An 8,901-nucleotide genomic window follows, 5' to 3' on the forward strand; every position below is an offset into this window, starting at 1 on the left:
AAATATTATTCAGGGGTTTACTATGTGGGTTGTAGGTAATCTTATTCTACAGAGCTCGACTGGGAACTCACAGCAGCGTTACCTGGTATACTCTCCGATTTACACTCTAGTGCCAGGCGGAAGGTTACAGTGTCTCTTCAAGGACCGTGATGTATAGGGCATCTGCTTATCTTAAATGGGAAGGAGCACCCCTCATGTGGTGGCAGTTTGGCTAAATCATTCCTAATAAATTATCTTTCTTCCCATACCCTTTCCAGTCTCTTGGATAAGAGCTGTAAGTTGTCTTCTGGTACATTGCACTTCTTTCATCTGGGACTCTAGAGCAGTACACCCCAAACTGGGGGCCGCAACCCATTAGTGGGTCACCAGCTGATCACTGCTGGGTCACAAACATTGAAGCCTTAAAATTCTGGGCCCGATTCGCAGAACTAACTTAAGATAAAATCCTAAACGTACTACTATTTTGGTATTCACAGAAGGTACTTACTCATTTTAGTATTCAGAGAAGGCACTTAATCAAGGGCTCTGATACCCTACACTGGGTCATGTTCGCGCTATAGAAAACACAATAAATAAATAAATAAATTAGGAGTCCTAACTTCTGTGAATACCGAAAGTTAGGATTTTTCTCAGTTTAGGAGTAGTAAAGTTAGGACTCCTAACTTTAGGACTCCTAAACTGAGGAGAATCGTAAGTTTAAGACTTTTGGTATTCACAGAAGGCATTTAGGAGTCATAGAGTTAGGAGTCCTAACTTCTGTGAATACCAAAATGAGTAAGTGCCTTCTGTGAATAACAAAATGAGTAAGGGCCTTCTGTGAATACCAACATGAGTAAGTGTCTTCTGTGAATACCAAAATGATAGTAAGTTTAGGATTTTGTCTTATGTTAGTTCTGTAAATCGGGCCCTCTGTATTTATCTTGTCACATTTGCTGCATTTCAAAGACAGAGGTCAATCGTGGGGCTATGTCTTCAGATAAATTGCTGCTTATTTCGTGACATGGGGATTGGTGTTGACAAACTCCTCACAGTTTGCAGTTAGAGAAATAAATGTAAAGTGGATTATGTGACAATTTTGTTGGGAACAGGGAGTGTGAAATGAAAGGCTGGTGGATGTCATTCTTTTCAGATGCTACAAAATGTAAATATCAGTAAAATTTGAACTGTGCACATTCAGCAGTCAGGAAAGCAAAACAGAAGCACATTTATTTATTGTGTAATTCTGAAGTGTGATGGAAACAAAGATTTTAATAGGCTCAAAACATATCGAGACACTTTACTTGGTGATGCACATATGATAAATATTAACTGAACCAGATTTCAACTCAATATACATTTTTCAATACCAATTTATCAGTAAAATTGTATGTCTGTGCAAATTTTGTGAACATTTCAATGGAAAGTGTATTGTTTCCAAACTATAGTGCGCTACCACGCAATGCTTTTGTTACATTAAAAAAATCAGTCATCTCATGTCCATTAAGTGTTGGTTCAATAGGAATATTGCTTATTCTCGAGATCCTGTGGGACCTAGATGTTGCCAACCGAGGTAGGTGCTATTGTTCACATATGTTGTCCTAGGGACGAGGGCTCTCCATTGAAGAACCAAATACTCTGTCTGTGGGGTTTGTCTCCGATGTTAGCTCGGGTGAACAGTCCTGGAGTACTCTAGTAGAGAGTAACATATTTGGAACTCAGAGTAAGACAAAAATAGAGCAAAACAAAATACACACAATAATACAACTGTCCAGAGTTTTCATTTACATTAAGCTGTAGTTTTAAAGTGCAATCCCAAATGGAACCAGAATGTCCCATGACTCGGAAATATCATTCAAGTGTTGACTGTGTGCCCTGTGAATAATGTTACTCCACAGAGCAGGGCTGTGAAGACACAGATGAGTTTCCTGGTGTCTTCTCAGATTTACACACTCTAGTGCCCGGCGGAAGGTTACAGTGTCTCTTCATGGACAGTGATCCTGTCTCTTGTCCCAGCTCCTCTGCAGGGTTGGCCTCAAGGAGCCGGTTTATGCCTCCTTGTGTCACTCTGCAGTGCAGGCACTGACATCCAACAAACACCCACACGCATCTGCAGACCGTCATGGTATTCAGGTAGGTGGGGCACCCGCTGGGCTGGTGGGAGCCCCACAGGGGTCATAGTTTACACTTAAGGGTCGCCAAACCTTCCGGTCTCTATAACTCATGAACCATAAGCTGCAGGATGGTGGCCACAGTGGGCTCAAGGGAAGCACCAATGTAAGTCCAGGCAGTGCACCCCAGGGGGCTGCAGTGAAGGGGGGGCCCCAAAGGTTCTCTGGGACTCTGCATCTGGCTGTACAGGGAACCAGGGGGTTAAAGGCAGAGCTTGTGGCCTTCTTCCTGCTACCCCCTGTGTCCCCACCGAGTCATGAGCATAGGGGGGCTGTAGACAGTGTAAACGAGTCAAATGGAGGGGCGGTGCAGGGTGAAGCACAGCACAGGGCCCCTTTGTCTCAAGTGGAACTATCTCTCTCTCCTGATGCAAATATTGATCTTGTATCTGAGGCTTTGTCCAGGCCAACTCTCTATACTTGGGACAATCCCTTGTGTCAAACTCAATGGACCTCTGTCAGCCGGGCTTCTCCTCATCTTAAATAGGAAGGGACACCTCTCTTGTAGTGTCAGTTTAGATAAATTACCCATAATGGATTATCCTTCTTCTGACACCCTTTCCCTTCTCTTGGATGAGAGCCGTAAGTTGCCACCTGGTTCATTGTACTCCTTTCACCTAGGACTCTGGAGCCGTGTTTCCCAAACAGGGGGCTGAGACCCCCTGGGGTGTCACCAGATGAGCATTTTAAATTCTGTATTTTACTTTTCACATTTGCCGTGATCTTCTGACAAATTGCTGCTTATTTTTTGTCATGGGGATTGGTGTTTACAAACTCCTCACACTTTGCAGTCATTGAAAGTAATTTAAAGTGAATTATGTGACTATCTTGCAGGGAAAAGGGAGTGTGAAATGAACGGCTGGAGGATGTCATTCTTTTCAAACCCAGCAAAATGTAAATACCTGTAACATTTGAACTGTGCACATTCAGTGGTTAAGAAAGCATAACTGAGGCACATTTACTTTTGTAATTCTCAAGCGTTATGGAAACAAAGCTTTTAATAGGCTCAAAACATAGGTAGACACTTTACTTGTTGATACACATTTGACGGATTTCCAGACATTATCATTTGTTTGCAATACAGATTTGTCAGTAAAATGGTATGTCTGTGTGAATTTAGTTGGCATTTCAGTGGAAAAGATGTTGTTTGCACTACCAAGCAATACTTTAGTTACATTAAAAAATCATCCGCCTCATGTTTATTAAGCTAGGTAAGTCACACAAGTTTGTCATTCTAAAAATTGGGTCCTGGTTCTAAAAAGTTTGGTTAGCACTCGAGCTTAAATGAAAAGTGCTCCCCTTAAACTAGGAACAATAAAAATTAGTGTTGATTTAATAGGACTATTGGCTTCAAATTGATGTTTCGCAGCCAAATAATCCAGAGAGCATCTTCATTGGCAATTTCCTGGGCTTCTAGCACACTAGTGCGCAGGGAGTGACTGTTATGCCTATCCGTAGAGTAAAACAAAATACACAGAGTTTTCCAGAAGTTTTAGTTACAATAAGGCGTAGTTTTAAAGTCCAACACAAATTGACCCCAGAATGTTCTAAAATCTTTTGGCGTGGAGGTATGACTCGAAAATATTATTCAGGGGTTTACTATGTGGGTTGTAGGTAATCTTATTCTACAGCGATCGACTGGGAACTCACAGCAGAGTTCCCTGGTGTACTCTCAGATTTTCACTCTAGTGCCAGGCGGAAGGTTACAGTGTCTCTTCAAGGACCGTGATGTATAGGGCATCTGCTTATCTTAAATGGAAAGGAACACCCCTCATGTAGTGGCAGTTTGGCTGAATCATTCCTAATAAATTCTCTTTCTTCCTATACCCTTTCCTGTCTCTTGGATAAGAGCTGTGAGTTGTCACCTGGTACATTGCCCTTCTTTCATCTGGGACTCTAGAGCAGTTTACCCCAAACTGGGGGCCGCAACCCATTGGTGGGTCACCAGCTGATCACTGCTGGGTCACAAACATTGAAGCCTTAAAATTCTGTATTTATCTTGTCACATTTGCTGCTTTTCAAAGACAGAGGTCAATCGTGGGGCTATGTCTTCAGATAAATAGATGCGTATTTCTTGACATAGGGATTGGTGTTAACAAACTCCGCACACTTTGCAGTTAGAGAAATATAGGTAAAGTGGATTATGTGAAAATCTTGCTGGGAACAGGGAGCATGAAAATAAAGGCTGGAGGATGTCATTCATTTCAAACCCAGCAAAATGTAAATATCAGTAAAATGTGACATGTGCACATTCAGCAGTCAGGAAAGCAAAACAGAAGCATATTTATTTATCGTGTAATTCGGAAGTGTGATGGAAACAAAGATTTTAATAGGCTCAAAACATATTGAGACACTTTACTTGGTGATGCACATATGATAAATATTAACTGAACCAAATTTCAACTCAATATACATTTTTCAATACCGATTTATCAGTAAAATTGTATGTCTGTGCACATTTTGTGAACATTTCAATGGAAAGTGTATTGTTTCCAAACTATAGTGCGCTGCCATGCGATGCCTCTGTTACATACAAAAAAAACAGTCATCTCATGTCCACACGAGGTTGAATTTTAAACCTGGAAGCCTGAGGAGACAGCACATTCATTCCTTAGGGCTATGTAGCAAATGGTTTCTAACTGGAACCTCCTTTGCACAACTTCCCATTGAGAAGAGGATAACTGCCAACATTTAAGCAAAGTTAAAAAAATATAGGTTTTTTAAATGTAGACCAGTTTCCTTTAAGTAAAATGGGCTTCAGTTTAAGAAATAAAGCTTCCTTTGTATAAATGCGATCACAAGCATGGGAGCCTGCTGTCCACCAGCCCTGTGAAAGCTCCCAATCATAGTGAGTCACAATTTACGACTGTTAGCAAACTGGGCTCTTGTATCTGTGCTGTTGTAAATGATTTACTTCTTCATCTCCCAGGATAGTTTTATCCAATGGATTTGAGTACCACAATGTGTTTAATTAGTTAGTTCAGAAGTCCTCTCTGAAGAAAAGCTTTGAGAAGTTAAATGTTGTCAGTGTTGGTGGGGTTCACAGAATTATGAGTGTTTTTAAATCTTCTTCTCTTCTCCTTCTCCCAGGGCCATTGCAAAATAGAACAGTTCTTTGGTCGAAAATAAAATAAAGGTGAGTAAGAGAAAATAAATAGGTTTTTGTTTACTGTTCTTTATTTTCATTTAGTCACAATGTTTATTACTTTATTTCCCTTCTTAAAAGAAACCTTGCATTCACTCTTTTTTCTTTTCTGATAAAGTCTAGAAGTTGGGCATTTTCTTTCTGCCCATGGTTACATGTGTTATTAAAAATAAAGATACATCCAAAAATAGCACCAAAAAGCACAAAGCACCAATAAGAGATATCTGGTCACGCTGGACCTACAAAGTCAAAAGTTCAAGCTAATCGTGATGGAGTGCACCCCAGCTACAGGAAACAGGCTTGTCCTGCTAAGCAAAAGTACTTTACCCTAGTCGCGTCACCGTTGAAAATCCTGTTGACCAGCAGGATGCAGCCCCAGCAATGCATTGGTATTAAAGCAGAAAGTCAGTGTTGATCCTCACAGTGATGCGCTGGTCCTGATCTGTCCAGCAGTGGTGATGCGTTGGCCTTGATCACCACAGAGGCTGCGATGTGGAGTTCTCTGCATCGCTGTCGAGGCTGCGTCAACAGAGATGCGAAAACCTCAAGAGTCGAGCAGTGGTGGTTCCGACGGCGATGCGTCGAGTCCTGCCACACAGCAGGCATGAGTCCCTTGTTCTGATGATGCAAAAGGGGCAATGCTCCGGTTCCGATCAAGACAATTGCACTGATGCTTCACTTTCCGAGAAGATGCATGGGTTTTGCTGAACCAAGCACCTCAGGCCCAGTTCCAAGGACTGAGATGGCACCACTTGACAGGGCAAACTCACAGACTGCAGAGGTCAGATGCAGAAGCAAGATAGTGAGAAGCATTTTATGTACCTGAGACTTCAAATCAGGAGGTCAGCCAACCAGCTCTTGAAGTCACTCTGGGGGGCAAGTGATGCAGGACCAGTCCTTCTCACTGAGGGCAGGAGGGCAGCAGGGCAGCAGGCAGCTCGCCAGCACACCAAGAAAACAGTTCTTTCAGAGAAGCTGTCCTTCAGCAGCAGAGCAGTCCTTCTCCCTAGCAGATTATCCACCGGTCCAGAAGTGCACTGTAGTGGTAGAATAGGAGGCCCAGCGGTTTCTATGAAGTGGGGATACTTTGAAGAAGCGTCTTTGTAGTGCGCAGAGGTCTTCCCTTCCTGACCTGGCTCCAGACTAACTAGTGAGGGTATGCAGCCCTTTTGGTAGAGGCAGGACAAAGCCTATTCATGTGTAAGTAGGGCTGTGCCCAGACCCTACCTCCTATCCAGCCAGCAATGGCCCATCCAGGCCCGCCTAGACTCCCTATTGTTTGTGACTGTCTAGGAGGAATAAACAAAGCTCAACTGTCAACGACTCCGAAGTCATGTGACATGGCACAGGAGAAAAAGAAAATGGCTGTGGTGCTGGTTCTATGACTTTTCAAGAAAAGATCATTTTTTTTGTTTGCTTATCGTTTTGTTGATAGCTGATGAAATTGGATGTTTTTTAAAAATTTTATTGACCATTTTAGTACAGAATACCAAAGCAGTCACAGTTTTTCACTGTCTTTGAAATTACAATTAGAGAAGATGAGATAGCGCGTAATGTATGAATACAGTAGCTGTCACGGCATGTATCAATGAGAAGAGAAGCTTTAAAATACAATCCCAAAGGCCCATTCCCATCCCTGAACACAACCACCCACCGTCCAGCAGCAGATGAAATTGGATTTTTAGGCAGACAACTGCAAGACCAGTGTTCATTGAAGCCTAAGCAGCAGATCTGGGCCAACTTTTATAAACCGAAATTAGAGTTATTGAGAAAAATAAACTCATGCTCCCCACACCTTGGGAGCTTCCTCACAGGGAGTGGTGATATTTTTTCTTTTTTTCTGTCTGTTACTGCAATTTTTTTTGGTGGTGAGAAACAGAATGAAAGTATATCAGACCATGTGTTTGATGAACAGATTACTCCAACCAAATTTATGACTTAGTACCCTATTCGCTAAGTTCTAAATCAGACCCATAAGGTAGTTATTCAGATTTGTAAGTTGAGACTGTAAACATTTTGTGTGGGTCATATAATCTTAAAGTTGGCTACTACAGATTTGCTTTACCTATTTAGAGGCTATGTGAACAAGTTCAATAGCTACTTGGTTAATTTCTTAGGATTCAATTTATGTATCTTAGTAATTGTTAGCCCTGGCATCTTTGGCGTGGTTTCCCCTTATCTTTTTGCCTCTACCTCCTGTATTTTTGATGCTGTGCTGGATTTCGTTTTTGCTTGTTTAGATGCTTTGGACACTCTGCCACTGCTGATCAGTGCCAGAGTGTAAGTGCTCCCTATGTAAATTGTTATCATGATTGGATATACATGTTTGGCATATTTGTATCACCATGAAGTCCCTAGTAAAGTGCACTGGGCGTGCCAGGGCTGGTGATGACAAATGCTACTAGTGGGCCTGCAGCACTGCTTGTGCCACCCACAGGAGTAGCTCTAAAATGGTGTCTCAGGCCTGCCACTGCAGTGCCTATGGGCGGTTTAGAAACTGCCATGTCCTCCTGGTCAGTGTCCCCACTGACCAGGCCTAACCCTTCCCTTTTTGTGCACATCAGTCACCCCTATGGAAGGCCCAAGGTACCCCCCTGGGCAGGGTGCAGTGTATGTGAAAGGTCAAGCATGTACTAGTGCAGGTGACATGCTCTGGTAGCGAAAGGCAGCCATTTTCGTTTTTCACTATTGTAAGGCTATCTTGCTCCATAGATTAACATGGGGGATGCTGGCTACAGTGGCTTCCAGAATTTCTTCCCATAGGAACAAGATAGGACATAAGTATCTAGTATCCCTGAACTCAGAATTTAATAACAGATCTTTTAGGAAAGGTTGTTTTTAAATCCTGTGTTTGAGAACAGCACTTTTAGAAAGTTGCTGTTCTCTTGTCTGACCCTTCTGTGTGCCTTGGCCTGTTTGTGTATTGACTGTCTGGTTTGTGAGTGACAGGGGCTGGGGATTCCCCAGGAGGCTGGCTGATTCAGCCCTAGGCTGAATGACTGCATTTGCAACCTGAGTAGTGGGAGGAGTTAGCACCTTGGCCTGAATAGGGCTGTGCCTGCCTACCACAATGCTGGCTCCACCTCCTGCAGGGCGACTGACGACCCTGCCCCTCACTCTGAAAGGAAAGAAGAAGCCAGCAAAACAAAGTACTCAAGATCCACTCAGAACTGGTTCAGACCGGGCTCAGGGCCCACATGCACTAAGAGAACAAAGACTTTAGGGGTATAAGTACAGGACCCCTGACAACAGAAAATTAGATCATCCTGGAATCAAGAAGGAACCTCTGCCAAGGAGAAAGCTGAATCTGAAGAAGGAACACTGTCCTGCTGTTGCTCTGCTGGACTGACCTGTTGCTTTGCTGCCAAGGAGAGGGGAAGGACTTTGCTGTGTGCTGTGTCCCCTGTTTTGAAGGAATCTCCAAGGGCCTGAGAAGAGCTGGCTCCCGGTTCTCAAGTCCCAGGAACAAAAGGACTTCACCCCCAACTTCCCTGAACTCTGCTGAGAGAGTTCTGTCCTTCCTAGAGTGCTTGATCCAGTTGTGGGGCCTCTGGAAGTTGTACCTGTGCTGGGAAGCTTGAAACTAAGCTTGAGATACTTTTGAAACTG

This window comes from Lissotriton vulgaris, unplaced genomic scaffold (genome assembly GCF_964263255.1).
Source record: "Lissotriton vulgaris unplaced genomic scaffold, aLisVul1.2 SCAFFOLD_5307, whole genome shotgun sequence".
Taxonomy (NCBI): domain Eukaryota; kingdom Metazoa; phylum Chordata; class Amphibia; order Caudata; family Salamandridae; genus Lissotriton; species Lissotriton vulgaris.